This window comes from Pinus tabuliformis, chromosome 8 (assembly GCF_031772625.1).
Source record: "Pinus tabuliformis cultivar Carrire ecotype Pingquan chromosome 8, CPIR1, whole genome shotgun sequence".
NCBI lineage: Eukaryota > Viridiplantae > Streptophyta > Pinopsida > Pinales > Pinaceae > Pinus > Pinus tabuliformis.
Genome location: NC_142294.1, coordinates 1,183,715,101 through 1,183,731,346, shown reverse-complemented (window position 1 = coordinate 1,183,731,346; position 16,246 = coordinate 1,183,715,101). Strand labels below are relative to the sequence as shown.

General features: G+C 36.2%; 1 pseudogene; it reads left to right on the top strand.

Moving 5' to 3' along the window:
• Positions 1-6,991: 6,991 nt before the first annotated feature.
• On the top strand, positions 6,992-7,102 carry LOC149239584 (U5 spliceosomal RNA; annotated as a pseudogene).
• Positions 7,103-16,246: the final 9,144 nt, after the last annotated feature.

Here is a 16,246-nt window from a genome sequence, read left to right as displayed (position 1 = left end):
GGTTTTCAGCTATTTGCATGGCACTAGTGATTATGGTCTGTGCTACCAAGGAAGACCAGGATTGGACAGAGTGTTAGATATTCATGGCTTTGTTGATGCAGACTGGGCTGGAGATCTGGATCAAAGAAGATCTACAAGTGGGTATGTGTTTAACCTATTTGGAGGTGCAGTCAGTTGGATGAGTAAGAAACAATCTGTAGTGGCACTATCAACTACAAAGGCAGAATACATGGCAACCACTCATGCAGGCAAAGAAGTAGTTTGGTTGCAGAGATTGTGTTCAACTATGAGGTTAGTACAGAAAGCTACAAGGATAGACTGTGATAGCCAAAGTGTAATTTTCTTGGAAAAGAACCCTGCATATCATTCAAAGACAAAGCACATTGATGTTCAGTATCACTTTGTGAGGGATATGATAGAAGACAAAAAGGTGTTGCTGGTAAAGGTGGACACTTCGAAGAATACTGCAGATGCATTGACAAAATCTGTGAGCTTTGATAAGTTCTCTTGGTGTAGAGAGACAATGGGCATTTCAGGGCTGGGAAAATGACTAAGCTCTCTTGTGGACCCCTATGGAAAGAAAACAACAAGTGGGATAATGTTAGGTTGTGTTATATTCTTTCCACGTAGTTAACAGGGGGTTTGAAGAGCACCCGTAACCCCACTTTATGGGGTTTGGGGCAACGCCCCATAAAATTTTGGTTTTGGACCCTATGTTAGGTTGGGCGGACCCACCTATGGTTTTGTGCATAATTCTCGCACATGTTTTTTGGACGCAATGGTTTTCAGTCCATGGTATTGGATGCAATGGTTTTCGGTCCATGGTATTGGACACAATGGTTTTTGGTCCATGGTATTGGATTCTTTGGCATGTATAAATATGTATTGTAACGTTGAAAGGAACATAATGAAAAATCAAGCTGGTAGTCACGGTTTTGGGATCTAGGGGAAAATCTCTGTGTATATGTGTTTTATGTGTTATGATCTCGCATTGTTTATTTTTTGTGTTTTAGAATTCGTATGCAGGTAATTTCTGTATGGGGTTAAACCTACAAAAAGGAGTTAGGACAACTTCAGTTTAGTTGGAGTCTTGATATTTTATACATGTGAGTGATGTATTGACTATACTAGGTTTGAAGAAGAGCCTACACTATGTTTTAGAGTTGGAGAATAAAGGCTACAAAGTTGGATTCATAGATGGTCAAGTTCTTGTATGTCTTAAGGGCTTGAACATAGACTCAGCAAGAGTGATTGGTATTCAAGAGGAAGGACTATACAAATTATTATGATAACTAACATAGGCATTGGTGCCTAAGGATAAGAAAAATAAGGATATTTCAAAGGTCAAGTTCTTCATTTGTTATGATTTTGAACACTATGTCTCTTAGTGCCATGAGAAGGAAGTGAAGATAAAGAAACATTCATTGACAATCAATGTTGATGATGATGAAGATGAGCATCCAACTCATTAGAAGTCACAATTTTTTTAGAGAGGGAGTTGAAAATCTTCAATAGTTTCTTCCTTAATCAAGAGATTGATACTTCCTAACATATTTTTTTCCCTTGATTATTATTATTATTATTTGTATTTTTAATTAAAATTATTATTTTTTAATTTTCGCAAGCCTCTTGTCCTTGTATTATTTTCTTTATTATATTTTTCTTTCCATGGCCTCCTCAATGGAGTTTGTAGAAAGGAATAATATGCACAATGTGGAGATTTCTAATGCAATGATTCATGTAGGAGCTGGGAGAGTCAAGAAGTACAGAGAAAGGTTTGTGGCAAGAGGGTTCTCCTAGAAAGAGGGAGTAGACTTCAAGGAAATGTTTTTACTCTAGTCACCAGATGGTCAATATTAAGAGAAGGATAATGTACAAATTTTTAGGATGTCCAGTACTATTTTAGATGCTCAAAAGAGATTCTAGTTCTAAGCAAGTAGATAATCACAAAATGAAGGAAAAGCATTCCAAGAGGATGTCATGACTTGATATTGTCATATGCTAAGAGATGGGAGGTCTCTAGGAGCTATGTGCCTTCTATGAAGGGACCATGTTAGAAAGAAGAGTATGCTCCAGTGATGTAGGGATAAGCAATGGTAGAAGGACTTGCTTACGTGACAAAGGGAGTAGCTTGGATTACCACAAATGGATATAATTTAGTGTCAAAGGGAGTTGGCCATGGAGTTTTAGATGAAGGATATTGGTATGATGTGTTTTTTCTTGGGACTAGAGGTGTGTTAGAGACAATATGAGGTCTTCCTCAAACAAGAGAAATGCAGTGTCCATCTTTTGAGGAAATTTTGTATGATGGACTACAAGCCCATGGCTACACCTATGGTGACCAATCTGAAGAAATTGAATAATTCTTATTTAGATTCAAATTTTGTGGATCCCATGATATACAAGATTTTGATTATATCCTTGATGTTCCTAGTTATCATTAAGTTAGATATTTTCTTTATAATGAACACCCTAAGCTAGTATATGGTTTAGATGAGATAGATATATTAGGTTGTATACAAGCATGTGTTGAGGTACCTACATATTACAGTTGGATATGGTTTTAGATATGTCTTAGGTGGTGAAGTGAGGCTACAAGGATACAGTAATTCAAATTTCACTAAGAGTGAAGTGGAAAAAATAGTACCTCAGGGTGTCACTTCAACTTGGGATCATCTAAGATATCCTAGTTTAGTAGGAAGTAGATTTAGGTCACACTCGATATAACATAGGTAGAGTATGTTGTATCTAGTGTTGCAAGTCGTGAAGTAACATGGCTTAAAAATCTCCTCGCAAGACTATTTAATGAAGTCATTTCATTTGAGACATAGTGCAAAAGGGAGCAGTGAAGCTACAGTACATATCCACATGTGAGTAGATTACAAACATTCTCACCAAGCCTCTGTCAAGAGTGAATTTTGTATACTTCAGTGAAAGCCTTGGTGTGATGTATAATGTCTTCCTCATAGAGACAAAGTGTTGATTTCCTTGCAGGATTAGGTGTACCATCTTCTTAGAAGCCATGTTGATTTAGATTAGTCATGTTGATTTAAAGTTTCCATGCTCATTTGGCTGGGTCATGCCATTTTGACCAATGGTGAACGACCTAGGGAAATTGTAGGATTAAACAAATCTTCTCCTAAGAATCAATGAAGGACTTTGTCTAGGTTATGATAATTTGACTAGAGGATATTGATGTAATTCACCTAAGAAGTTGTAAAAAAACTTTCACTAGGCCATGCTGATTTGGACATGGGTGAATAGTGTAGGGATATATTCTCTCCTAAGAAGCCATGAAGAACTATGGTTGGGTCATTCTAATTTGACCATAGGCTATTGATACATTTACCTGAGAAGCCATAAAGGATTTTGGCTATGACATGTTGAAAAATAGCCTAGGATACTCACATTTCATACTCTAGGATCGAGTGATCTATAGACATGCATGTGAGCAGTCACGTTTCATACTCCAAGATGGAGTGATATGTAGACATGCATGTGAAAATGCACTACATCAGCATATCAAGATCATGAACTTTTCTTACGGAGGGGAAAATCTAGCAAGGGAGAAATATGTTTGCACCAAAGAAGAATACTTCCCTCACTAAGAGGGAGTGTTGAATTTTTGTAGCATTGAGAGGTATTCCCATATGGCCTAGAAAATTTAAAATAAAATTATTTTTTGAGGTCTCCAAGTTAACCCAGAAATTCAAGTTAGCTCAAGGGGTGAAAGGGTGTGTCCCTTGGGTTATTTTACCCCCATTCAACAAGTATATATAGATGACACGACCTCTCATTTTCTCAACCCAGCAAGAGAAAGTCTTATCTCTATTCCTTTCTTATTTCTATTCTTCTTGGAGTATGCATGTGTGAGAAGAGGATGAATTTCATCAACTTCTAGATGTCGCACATGTGAGACATTAACTAACTCTCACAACAAGAAGTTGATTGATTTTATCAACTATTTAATCGATTTATTTTACTAGACATTAACCATAGAATAAGCTGAGTTTGACCATGAAATAGGGTAGAGTTAACCACATGTTTGGTTGTAGGTTTGACCATAGGTCGTTGAGTACTGGGCCAAGTTTGACTACGCTGAATTTTGACTACATATTTAAGCTTTTGATGTTTTGACCAATGTTGATTTGCTAAATTTTTTTACCAGGTTTGAAAGTTATTTGTCTTGGATTATTAATGGAAATTTCTATACAAATTTTTTATTTGTAAACCCTTCTAAAGAATAATTTATCCTAATGAAAATTTGTTGGGCTTTCTCCCATGGCTAGGTTTCCTAGTGAAAATATTGTCTCTATTTTGCATGGTTATCTCTCTATGACATTTACTAATTTTCGATTCATTTATTGTGATATTTTTTTGGTGTAATTGCTTAATGATATTAATGGCATAAGAATATTGTGTGAAAATCATTAAGGAGTAATTATACAGCAGAAAATAGTAATCCACTCTGCATCTTGTAGAAAAATCAGAAATGAAATTATCAAAAGAAACTTGATTCCATTAAGGCAACATATTCATTAAAGTAGAAGAGCTTGTTCCCTCAATGAGAAGTTATCTAATGCAATCAAATAACCCCTTATTGCACCAAAACCTTTCAATAGCTTAATTTCTAGCTTGCTTGTTTTTCGATTTCACTTACATTTTTTTAAGTGTATTTTTCTTCATTAATAACAAAAACTTTATATTAATTCACACATTGACGGTAGGAGTACCATTTAGAATGTTTATTATAACACTACAAATTGCATTTACTATTTTTCTATCTTTAGTATTTGTTTCAAGAGTTAACTTTAAATTTAGCATAATTAGTATCAACATCGGCACCACAATTTGTGTGTCACTTAGTCCCAAATAATTAATTAAAGTGGAAACTAACTTCTTTCATTGTGAGCTCCTCCTGTGGTGATGTGCACTCTCTTACCATTCTTATATATTCTACACTTTTATCTATCTAATGTCTCAACATCCTCTGCTCATATGGTCTTTAGTTGCTTTGTTGTATCACTTAACTTATTCCCTAGGGCTATTTTTTGGCCAGTCCCTAGTCACCCCATTGTTGATAAAGAAATGCAATCTCTCATTATGTCAAATTCTAATGACATAACTCGTTGTCACACAATAACAATGCTATTTAGGTAAATAGTGATATCAAGTATTTCCCTCACAATCCCCTGAAAAGTTCACTCTCGGTTGTGTTGTATAACTGAGTACCCTCTATAGAAAACTAGAGAACATAACCTTCAATACACTATTCATCCAAAATTCTATTGCACATGAGACCTTATTGCTTACATAGCTTAACCTTTGAATTAATTTAGGAGTCTAATTGTGTGGTAAGATAGGGCACTATTTTTTTTATTTCCTTCAATAGTCTTTGCAACTACTCGACCAAAACAATCAAGAACTTAGCGAAGAAAATTTCATGAAAATATTTAAAGGCATAACTTTTCAACCATTGCTCAGGATTGATTCACTAAGTTTTGGTCCACTCCACTACAATTTTTTGTTCCATCATCTATACCCCTTGTAATATTTATTCCTTGGTAGGGTTCCACATCCCCTTAAGTTGTAGATCTCAGTACCAACAATAGATTCATTTGTTGGAGAGCAGTGGGAAGAAAAAGGTTCAAAATTAATTAGCCAACAAAACCCTTAGACAATGTCCCTTTCAACATCACCTGTGAGTAGATGAAGTCTCACCTAAGGCATCTATGATGGATTTCAAAAGCCTAGACAATTCTGCAATAATGAAGGAGGCAAGGATCCTACATTATCACTATTATATTCAACATGGCATTACTCCTATTACTCATAAAAATAAATTGAGGTACTCCCTTATTCTATGCAATAAACCCATCCTTAAAAAACATTCAACATAATCATAACATAGGAAGCAGACAATTTGTCACAGAATGCATAAACACAAAACATATCCCAAAATAGAACATTTTATTATAACTGTAAATTATTCATTACATCCTTAACTATTACATTTCACTGGCCTAATAATTCAATATTACAGTGAGAGATGACATATCACAAAAATACACACACTCAAAAAATACACAACTTGAAAAATATGCAAAAACAAGCACTACTTTCCCATTGTAATCTTAGGCTATTTATAGTTTTACATTTAGGTGCAAGATGACCCAAAAACCCCATGTTACTATGGGAAGTAAATATTACCATGCGGAAATTGCTACAAAATAAGCCTAAGTACTTTCCTTATTTTTCCCCTCTTTTCATGCTAACCCTTAGCCAACCTTTCTACACAGGACCTTTCTGCACTTTGCTACTCTACGTAGATCCAAAAACTTGTACTCCAAACTACTGCTCCAATAAGATATTTAGGGAAACTTAATATTTTAGTATTCTATTAGTATTGTATAGGATTTGTGTATTTTTACATTATGTATTAATTGGAACAAATAAATTTCAAGCATTTGAAGTGCTAGTGCTCTTTGGAAATATTCATATTATAAGTGATGTGTGAAGAAGTAGATCATGATGTGAATGGTGTCATTAAAGGCACTCAAATAGTTTCAATTTTTTGTGTAGAGGAGAGGGCCATACGTTTGTACAACCAAAAGTGTGATGATCCTTTGAGAAGTTGAATTCAAATAGGAAATTATGAGTGGTACCAATGTTGATTTGTCAATTCTCGTTTTTCTTTCAATTTATGAAATTACCATCTTGGTAAAGGGATTAGATAGTTGAAGAGTGGAAAATGGGTAGACTATGTAGATTGCAACAATGGGTCTAAATATTTTGTAGTGAATCATCCTGCTTATAAATTAGAATTGGAGAAATGCCACCTACAATGACTAATGAAGCTACACTAGTAGTGTTGCTTCCACAGTGGTATGTTTGGACAAGAGAATTAATATCAGTGCTAAAATAAATTCTAGTATGGAAGATGTTAAGGCTATGAGGAAAATAAGCAATGTCTCGAATAATATCAAATCAATGTTGTTAGTACCTACGCAAATTATTCCGCCTTTTACTAAAGAATACTATGTGTTGGCCACTATCGACGACATATGCCAATTTTTGGAGCTTCTCTCTCACTTCGAGATGTGAAACCCATTTATGTAAACCTTTTTTGTGTAGTACCTAAGAAAATTTACCAATGTAAGAACATTAGTTGTTAATGGCATGTACTTTTATACATAATCCTTATGGATTTTTAAAGTTATTAGCAAAGCGACTAAAATTGAAATTAGGAAATAGGGACACTATAAGCACAAAATATTTGAAAATAAAAAGTATATTATTTGCGATACTAGTAACTATAGTGTTACAGATCCATTTGGGAACATCAAATCCCAACATTCAGATCAGTTTTTTAGGATTCATCAAACCCTAAATTTAGTTGTTTCATACCCTAAACAAGCCAACCCTTTGAATGCCTCCTTCCCAGATAGTTTCATGACTTGAAGACATCCAGAAATTGCCTCTAGAGGGACCAGTGCAGGTAAGCCCTTATGAAGGTGTGCTACAAAGCAGTTAAGTCCATTGCCAGGGTGCTCTGCAGAGCACTTAGGTTTCCTTTCACCTGTGTTGGGCGAGAATGAGCAAAATTCGATTGGGGTTTGGGGAATATTCTTATCTTTTGGAGTCATCTAGAATTTTCCTTGTCTTATCAACTCCTATGAGCTCTAAAATGGATGAGGAATGAGTTAAGGATCATCCTATCCTCTCATCCCTTGCTCCATGGAACTAATTCTATGTATGGAAGGCCATTCAATGTCACCATTAATGAAAAAGACTCCTTCATCTTCTCATAAATTGACCACTCATCTAAGTGATCAGGGGTTGGATTATGTTGAATTGTAAGGAGATAATGTTGGTATGACACTTGACTTTGGAGCAAATGATGTGATGCCACAAGCTTGTCTTGCTTTTGATGTGATGTGGACAAGATCCAAGTTGGAGGAACGACTTTGAATCAGACACTGATGGCTGTAAATCCTTCTTCTATCTATTAAAGTGTTTGAACCTTTTTCCATATGATGTGTTCTTTCATAATTCTTATATGTATGAATTGCTTCTAATTCCTTTCATTTATATTCAATGGATCATATGCTTTGATCAGTTTTCATCTTCTGTTGTGTTGACAGGGTATTTTTCAAGTGTATTAAGTATGGGAAGGAGCAACAGAATCGATATAAGGGAGACGAGAGGAAAGTGGAACTATAGGTAAGCTTTCTATCCTCTCTTCTTATCTATTTCTTATAAGGAAAGTCTAAAACACTTTAAATTGTTGTTCTAGGCACAACTACTTGTCTAGTGAATTAGTATTTATCCGTAGATGCTATATTCTCCAAAAAAATTTGGCGACTCTACTAGGGAAGAATCCTCTTTCCTAGTATCTTATCCACCTCCTAAGACATCCTTATAGACTTTATTTGTGTTCATAGATTGTAATTGATCTGTTTACATTGAAAAATTGGTCAAAACAATGTCAAGTTGCCTCTTGAAATGGCTTACTGTCACCAACGTAGGCTTATGAGGGACACAGTGTAGAGCATCTTTGGCTTAGGGACAGTGCTCTAAAGCACCCTAACTCCCACTGTGGGCTAGACTGATCCTTCTAGGATCAGTTTCCCACCTTTGGAAAGAGTTTTTGCCAAGTTTTCTCTATTTGATTGTTTGTTGATTAATCAATGAATGTTATGTCTCAGAAAAAGAGTGTTTATCTCCTGGTCTAGCCCAAATTTGATTGGATTGATTAATGTTTCCTCATGTTTTCTTTGCATTATCGATCAATAGTCAAAGTTAGGATATAATTGATAATATTGAACTGTTGTAAAAGTCTTCGTTCATATAAAAGATTAATTAATTATATGTGCATATTTCCCTTTTGTTCATATTCACATTAAGGGAATAAAAAAGAAATACATGTATGTTGCATTGAAAAAGTTTATGTGTGCTGATAGGAATAGTGTAGGGAAATTTCATTTAGATTGTGCTTTTTGCTCTTTGATCAAAAGAAATCTAATTGTTGTATCCCTAAGTACCTAGGATTTTCATGATTAAATTGAATGGAAAGAATGCTTGTCATGATAGTTTCATTCCAAGGAATTTCATAATACATCATGTGGTGAAATTGAAAGGCAAATTCCTAAGCAAGATCAACTTAAAATAAACATCAATTTACCTAATGGAGCATTGTCATTAACGAGAACATTTAGTGGTTCTAGGTTAGAGATGTGTTTCAGCGTCATAAAACAAAGCAGTTGTCGCTAACTTGTCTGCAATATATCCTGAGTGTGATACCTCATTCCACATATGTGAGTATATTGTAGCTCATCCACGTACCTTTAGGTATATAGGGTGGTGTTACAGTACGCAAAGTATATGGGAATGCTCTCACTATGTGCTTTTGCATTAGAAAACACTTATATGGACTAGGCATCCACGTACCTTCGGGTATATATGGGAGGACAACTCTAGGTTTCTATCCATCCTTAAGTAACTGAGTTAGCCGCCTTGTAAACTATGATACACTGAACACAGTATTCAGGGAGATTATCTGCTCGTACTTCTTAGTTCACCAAGAGGTATTTTGCAATTCACAATTGCTTCGTAAACCTTTTGCCTAGTATACCCCTTTTTGTTTATTTCCTTTTTTATAATAAAATTAATCATCAATCGTGGAGGAACATCAACCCATACCCCATTGTTCACAGAGAAAAGCGAGTAAATTGCCTTTTCCTCCTGAAGCAACACCAATTCAGGCAAAGCGGTCTCACTTAACTATGTTTAGTACATCAATAACTCCTAGTTCTTCATCTAAATTACCTGAATCATCTATTTCGGTAAGTACTGAGACTCCAGTTACTCCAACTATTTCTGGCCCATTTGTTTCTGAAGAAGAAGTTTCACAATTACCTGAGGATATTAGCATTGATCATGGTGAAACAGTAACCGAGGTTGTTCAACAAAAAGTTGATCCTCAACTTGAGGTTGCTCAACAAGAAAGTACTTCTGAACTTGAATTATGTCAACCAGAAGTTAATCCAGAATCTATCCCAGTTCAAACAGAAGTTACATCTGAACCTGAGGTTGTTCAGGAACCTCTTTCTGAAGCTATTGTTCATTTACCCGAACATCTGGACTTCAAATTTGAACATTCAAAAGTTGTTACTTAACTAGAAGACGATCAACCGATTACCCCTGAGACATCAGTAACTATTGAAACTTCAACTCAACAACACTAGAAATCTTTTACGGATCTAACAATGAAGTTCTTCCACCAGGTTTAATTGCTATAGAGGAGGAATTGGAAGAAGATTCCACACCTGGAACCCTGTTTCACTTTGGAACTAGGCTTTATCTTTACCCTAATACACCAATGTTTTTCACTCCATTTGAACCTGCTTCTTTTCAAGTACCCATTGATTCTTTAGGACAAATTTTGGGTTAGTTAACTATGGCTGAACAACTGTCAACATCTCAGACTATATCATCTGATGTAGCTACAGCAGAATCTTATATTGTAACCTCTTTGATGTTTTCTACCACACATGAATCACAACTATATAGTGAATTGTCCACCCTGATTGGTTACCAATATTTATCTAGAACCCACTCAGGGGTTGCTTCTACACCATGGTCATCACCCATGTCCTAAACCATAATTTTACCTGGTTCTTCTCTAATGGGAACTCAACAGTTTGATCCTGCATATCAGTATCAAGCTGGGAAATCTAGTCAACAAAGACCTATGTATCCATTAAATACTGGATTGCCACCATATGGAGACCAATATTCTTATTCATTGTATCCTCCTTATTCCAAAGGACTACCATATGGTAATATCCCGTAGTATTCAGGTCAATTTGGAATTAGAGTTTGTCAATGGCAACCAACAATGTCTGTTCAACTGGGGCTTGTGTATCCAACACAACCAATGCAGACTGTGTCAGCTATTCCTACTACACCTGTTGTTACTATAGTACCACAATCACAAGTTCAAACTGTTGTATCTCAACTAGTACAAATTGATCCTTCTACCTTGCAACCACAAGTTTCAGGTCAAGAAGTTCAAGTTTCTCAAGTTGTTGTACAACAACCACTTGTTTCTGGAGTTTAACAACAACCTCAGGTTGGTATACCCTTATCTAGACTAACCCAAGCTTATGTTGGTATAGTTTATTCACAAACTGGCCAACCTCTCATTGTTGGAGAGCAACAACCGTTAAATCAACAATAGTTGTACCAAAAATAACAACAGTTGATTCAACAACCGTGGCAGCCTCAATCTCAACAACGCCAATTCCAACAATTCCAACCCTAGTTTGGACTTGTTCCACAAGTTCAACCTGGTTTTGGTCAATATCAGGCTTAACAAGGTCCTGGTCAACAAGGCTTTGCAGGTTATGGACAACCACACATTCAACCTGGTTATCAACAACCACCTTATACTAGTTTTTTTCAACAACCATACCAAGGTTACCAAATTCAGATGCCCTATGTCGATATGCAAAGACCTATTTCTCAAGAAATTCCATCATATCCTGGGTATGCTCAACCTGACTTTAATCAACAGTTGCTGTTTGTAGCAACTTTAGAATTACCAAACTTAAATCGACTCACTAATGATCCGATCTTATATGCACCTTGGTGGCCAATAATTCCACATAAGTTACCATTTGACATTCCGAAATTTAACGGAAATCCTAGAGAAAACCCATCAAATCATGTCATGACTTTTCATTTGTGGTGTTCATCAAACTCCTTAAATTATGATTCAGTTAGACTTCATCTTTTCCAAAGAATAATTACTAGTCCAACTGCTAAATGGTACATTGAATTACCAAGAGCTTCTTTCGATAATTTCACCACTTTAGCCACTATATTTTTGACCCACTTCCAGTTACCCATCAGATACGAGACTGGAACGGAACTCCTAACCAACTTTAAATAGACTACTGCTACCCATCTATCAGATCATATTCATGAGTGGTGGTGTCATCATTGAATGGTTAAGACATATGTTCCTGATTAGCTTTTAGTTGAGTGGTTCACAAAATCCTTGTTGTGATCAATCACCGAGGATGTGGAAAAAGGTGGAGTTGTCACAAAAGAGCAAGTTATTGCTCGTGCCCAATACTTGGATTCTATTTACACACAATCCTGCATGCTTTATGACAAAATACCCAATGCACCTCAACCAGCTTTCATTGTTCCCCCTCCTCCACAATCAAGTAAGGACTCCCATGCCGGTGATGGTGTGATTAGTTCTTCAAGCATGCAAACAACAGGAAGACCATCTAGTCAAACTCTTGCTATTTCCAATCAAACTATCAATGCATCAGAAAATACTCTTGCCTCTAAGATTAATGTCATGTCATCTGACAAAGGAAAAAATTCAAAGCAACCAGGGAGCAAGAAAAAGGGGAAAAACAAAAAGAAACAAGAAGATTCCCCTCCAGAGAAATCATTTGATTCCTCTACTTTGGCAAGGAAACCTCGTTATCCATGTCTGATATGTAATGATGAGCATTTTACAAGAGATTGTCCACATCGCTCTGAGGTCTCTAAGCTTTTGAAGACTTCAAACACATTGGCAGTGTTGACTATTCCGTTTCCAACCCCAGAGACACATTTGGTTGCAACAGACCATGCTTCCATATCCCAAGAACTCATGTTATCCAGCACAAAGCCGCAAAATCAAGTTTTGTTGTCAATGAGAAACAAAGATTATGGAAATCCATCATCATCGTTGAATAATTAGGCCACTGATCAACCTAATCCTTTGAGTTTGGCTTCATCTGAAGTTGTTCCACCCATTGTACCTGAATTGACAATAAAACCACCAAAGGGAGTTGTGCACAAATCAACATTCAACCCTCGGGCTCGAGCAGCTCAAAATTCTAACATAGTGGAGGATCTTGCCCAATCACCTTATGCTATGTCAACACTCAAGGTGTTGCAAAACTGTCCCTCCTAGAAGCAGGTTTTACTGTCAGCAATAGGCAGAATAGATCCTATGGATTCAAATCTTGTGGTTTTTAACCATGTGGGATATACACCATAGTTACCCGCACAGTTAGCCTTCCTAATTCAAGAAAAATCTCTTAATAATAATGTTCACCGAATTATTATTGACGAGGGGGCATCTACTTGCATTAATTCCATGAGCTTCTAGAAAACACTTGGTTCACCGTTGTTGTCACAATCACCAACCACATTGAAAGCTTTTGATGGAATAACTTATACTCCATGTGGGATTTTGAGTAACCTGCAAATCGAACTAGGGGGAAAAATAGTTACTATTGAAGTTTAGGTAGTTGATGGACCCCTCAATTACAACATTTTACTGGGAAGGCCTTGGGTATATGATATGGCTGCTGTGGTTTCCATGTACTCTCATACTATTGCATTCCCTTTAAGGGTGGAATCACATTCATTGATCATCTAGCCTTCTTTGCCAATAGTTCAAAAGCTACAGGAAGAATTCCATTGGTACATGGACCCTTGCTATCACTTCAAAGTGTTGGAGTAGGTCTCTTTAAAGATCCTTCTTGAATAGGTACTTTTACCCTTCCGTCACCATTTGATTTGGTGGAAGTGGTAGGAGTAGAGACTTGCAACATGATTTCCTCCACCTCATCTAATTTAAGGAGGATTACCAACAAAGTTGAAGTTCATAGTAATATTGAGGTGATGTCGTTAAGCCTCATTTAATCATCATAGCAATCAATCTTTCAGGCTTGTGCAACAAACCAAAATCTGCACTCAACAATTGTATGGGTAGATAGATCATTAGAATATGGTACCTCTTCAGATCCTTTTTCATGTATACATTCTATGGATGAAGGAATCATCCAATCAATGATGATAGGAGAGGAACCATGGGAAGATTATCATCATCGTTCCCATCTTCTAGATGACATTGAAGATTATTCAAATGAACTAAACCACCCATCAATCATTGATTTCCTATCGAATTCAGTTTTCATAGACACAAATCGAATCTGAGCGAAATCTATCAAATATTGAAAAACAATTTCTATTAATATTTCGACCAAGCCTAATATTGTAGAGAACGTTCAAGTCGGAAAATCTTGTTGTCCATTGGAACTTGATAATTACCGTGCTCTTTTTCATGAATTTAGAGATATGTTTGCATGGTCTTACGAGGAGATGTCAGGCATTGACTCTAGTATTGTTGACAAGAAATTAAAATGTACCCTGATGTCAAGCTAGTTCAACAGCGGCTTCGACCTGTTCATCCGAAGAACACTACTGCAATTAAAGTAGAAGTTGAAAACTCTTGCAGGCTAGTTTCATTTACCCTGTTCCTCTTACTAATTGGGTTTCCAACATTGTTCCTGTCATGAAGAAACAAGGAACAATACGAGTGTGCATCGATTATAGGGATGTAAATCAAGCATGTCCAAAGGACAATTATCCTACTCCTTTTATCGACCAAATTATTGATGAATGTGCCGGATGAAAAATATTCTCATTTATGGATGGATTTTTTGGCTACAATCAAATCAATATATGCCCATAGGACCAATCGAAAACAACTTTTATTTGTCCATGGGGCACATTCGCTTATAGGAAACTCCCATTTGGTTTGAAGAATGTTGGGGCCACATTTCAGAGGGAAATGAATTATGCCTTCCATGACATCAAGCACATTGTTCAACCTTACCTTGACAATTTACCTTCTCATTCACGAAAGCGGATTGATCACCTGCAACATTTTAGAGCAATATTTTTACGGTGTTGACACTACAAGATTCAACTCAATCCACACAAATGTGTGTTTTGTGTTGGTTATGGTCGCTTGCTTGAATTTGTAGTGTCTCGAGAGGGGATTCAACTAGATCTGTTAAAGGTTCAGGCAATTCTGGATTTGCCTCCACCTTCAAATCTTTTACAGTTACAGAGACTTCAAGGGAAAGCCAACTTTCTGAGGAGGTTCACTCCTAATTACGCTAAAATGGCTAAAGGTTTTTTACGTCTTTTGAAAAATGAGATACCCTTTCATTGGGATCAAGTTGTGCAAGCTTCCTTTGACACTCTTTAAGATACCCTGATTAGAGCTACATTAATGTATTCTCCAAATTACCAAAATGACTATTACATGTATCTCACAACTATAGATATAACCATTAGCATGGTTTTAGTCCAGGAAGAAGACGTGATCAAACATCCTATTTATTACTTGAGTCATAATATCAATGATACAGAAAGTAAGTACTCTTATGTCGAAAAACTAGCTTTGGAAATTGTGCAATTTGTTCAAAGATTTCGCCATTATATCCTATTACGAAAAACAACTGTCATCTCAAATTGCAACTCTATGATATACATTTTGTCACGTCAATTATTGGGGGACAAATATTCAAAATCTATAGTTATTCTACAGGTGCTTGATTTAGAATTCATCAAATCTAAATTAATAATAGTAAATTAAGGAATTTATAAATGGAGTTGTTTTTAATGTCATTTTTTGGAATTTTTGGTTCTAGAATTAGGCGGAATTGTTTTTGTGAAATCTTGATTTGTGTTATTTAAACTAGTTTTTTTTACTGTATATATGGATTCAACACCCTGAAAAACCCCCAGGGCACTTCAATAGTGCAAGGATTTCCCATCAAGATTTTGATTTCAATAAATTCTTGCCACATTTTCAAAAAATTAGACCGTAAAAACCCACAAAAGAACTTCCAAAAAGTCTCACTAAAAACAACTCGTTTATAAATTGCATTTATAAATTCAGTTTGGGAATTATAAATGCATTCATGTGGTAGTGGGAATTGGCAGTGGGAATTGTAATTATATCCATCTGCCTTCCTCTCTGATAGCATAGCTATTGATAATAGCACCATCAACACCATACCTATGGAGTCATCATCTTTTTCATTATCCATTGAGATTCCCGGAAGGCTAAGAGTCTACCAAGACGAAACAATTGAACACTTGCTAGGCAAGGGTATCGTTCCCCCTTCTTTATAGCTTGGTAATGAATCCAGTGAAGGAGTAGCATCCAAGGATGTGGTCATTGATCCTGTAACAGACGTCTTTGGAAAACAAAAACTTCTGGTACTTGTGTACTTTCATGGAGGAGGTTTCTATCTCAGATCAGCTATCTGGCAAGGTCATCACAACCATGTCATTGAATTGGCTTCAAAGGCCAAGGCGATAAGTGTGTCAGTGGAGTACAGGAGGGCACCCAAGCATCACCTCCCTGCAGCAT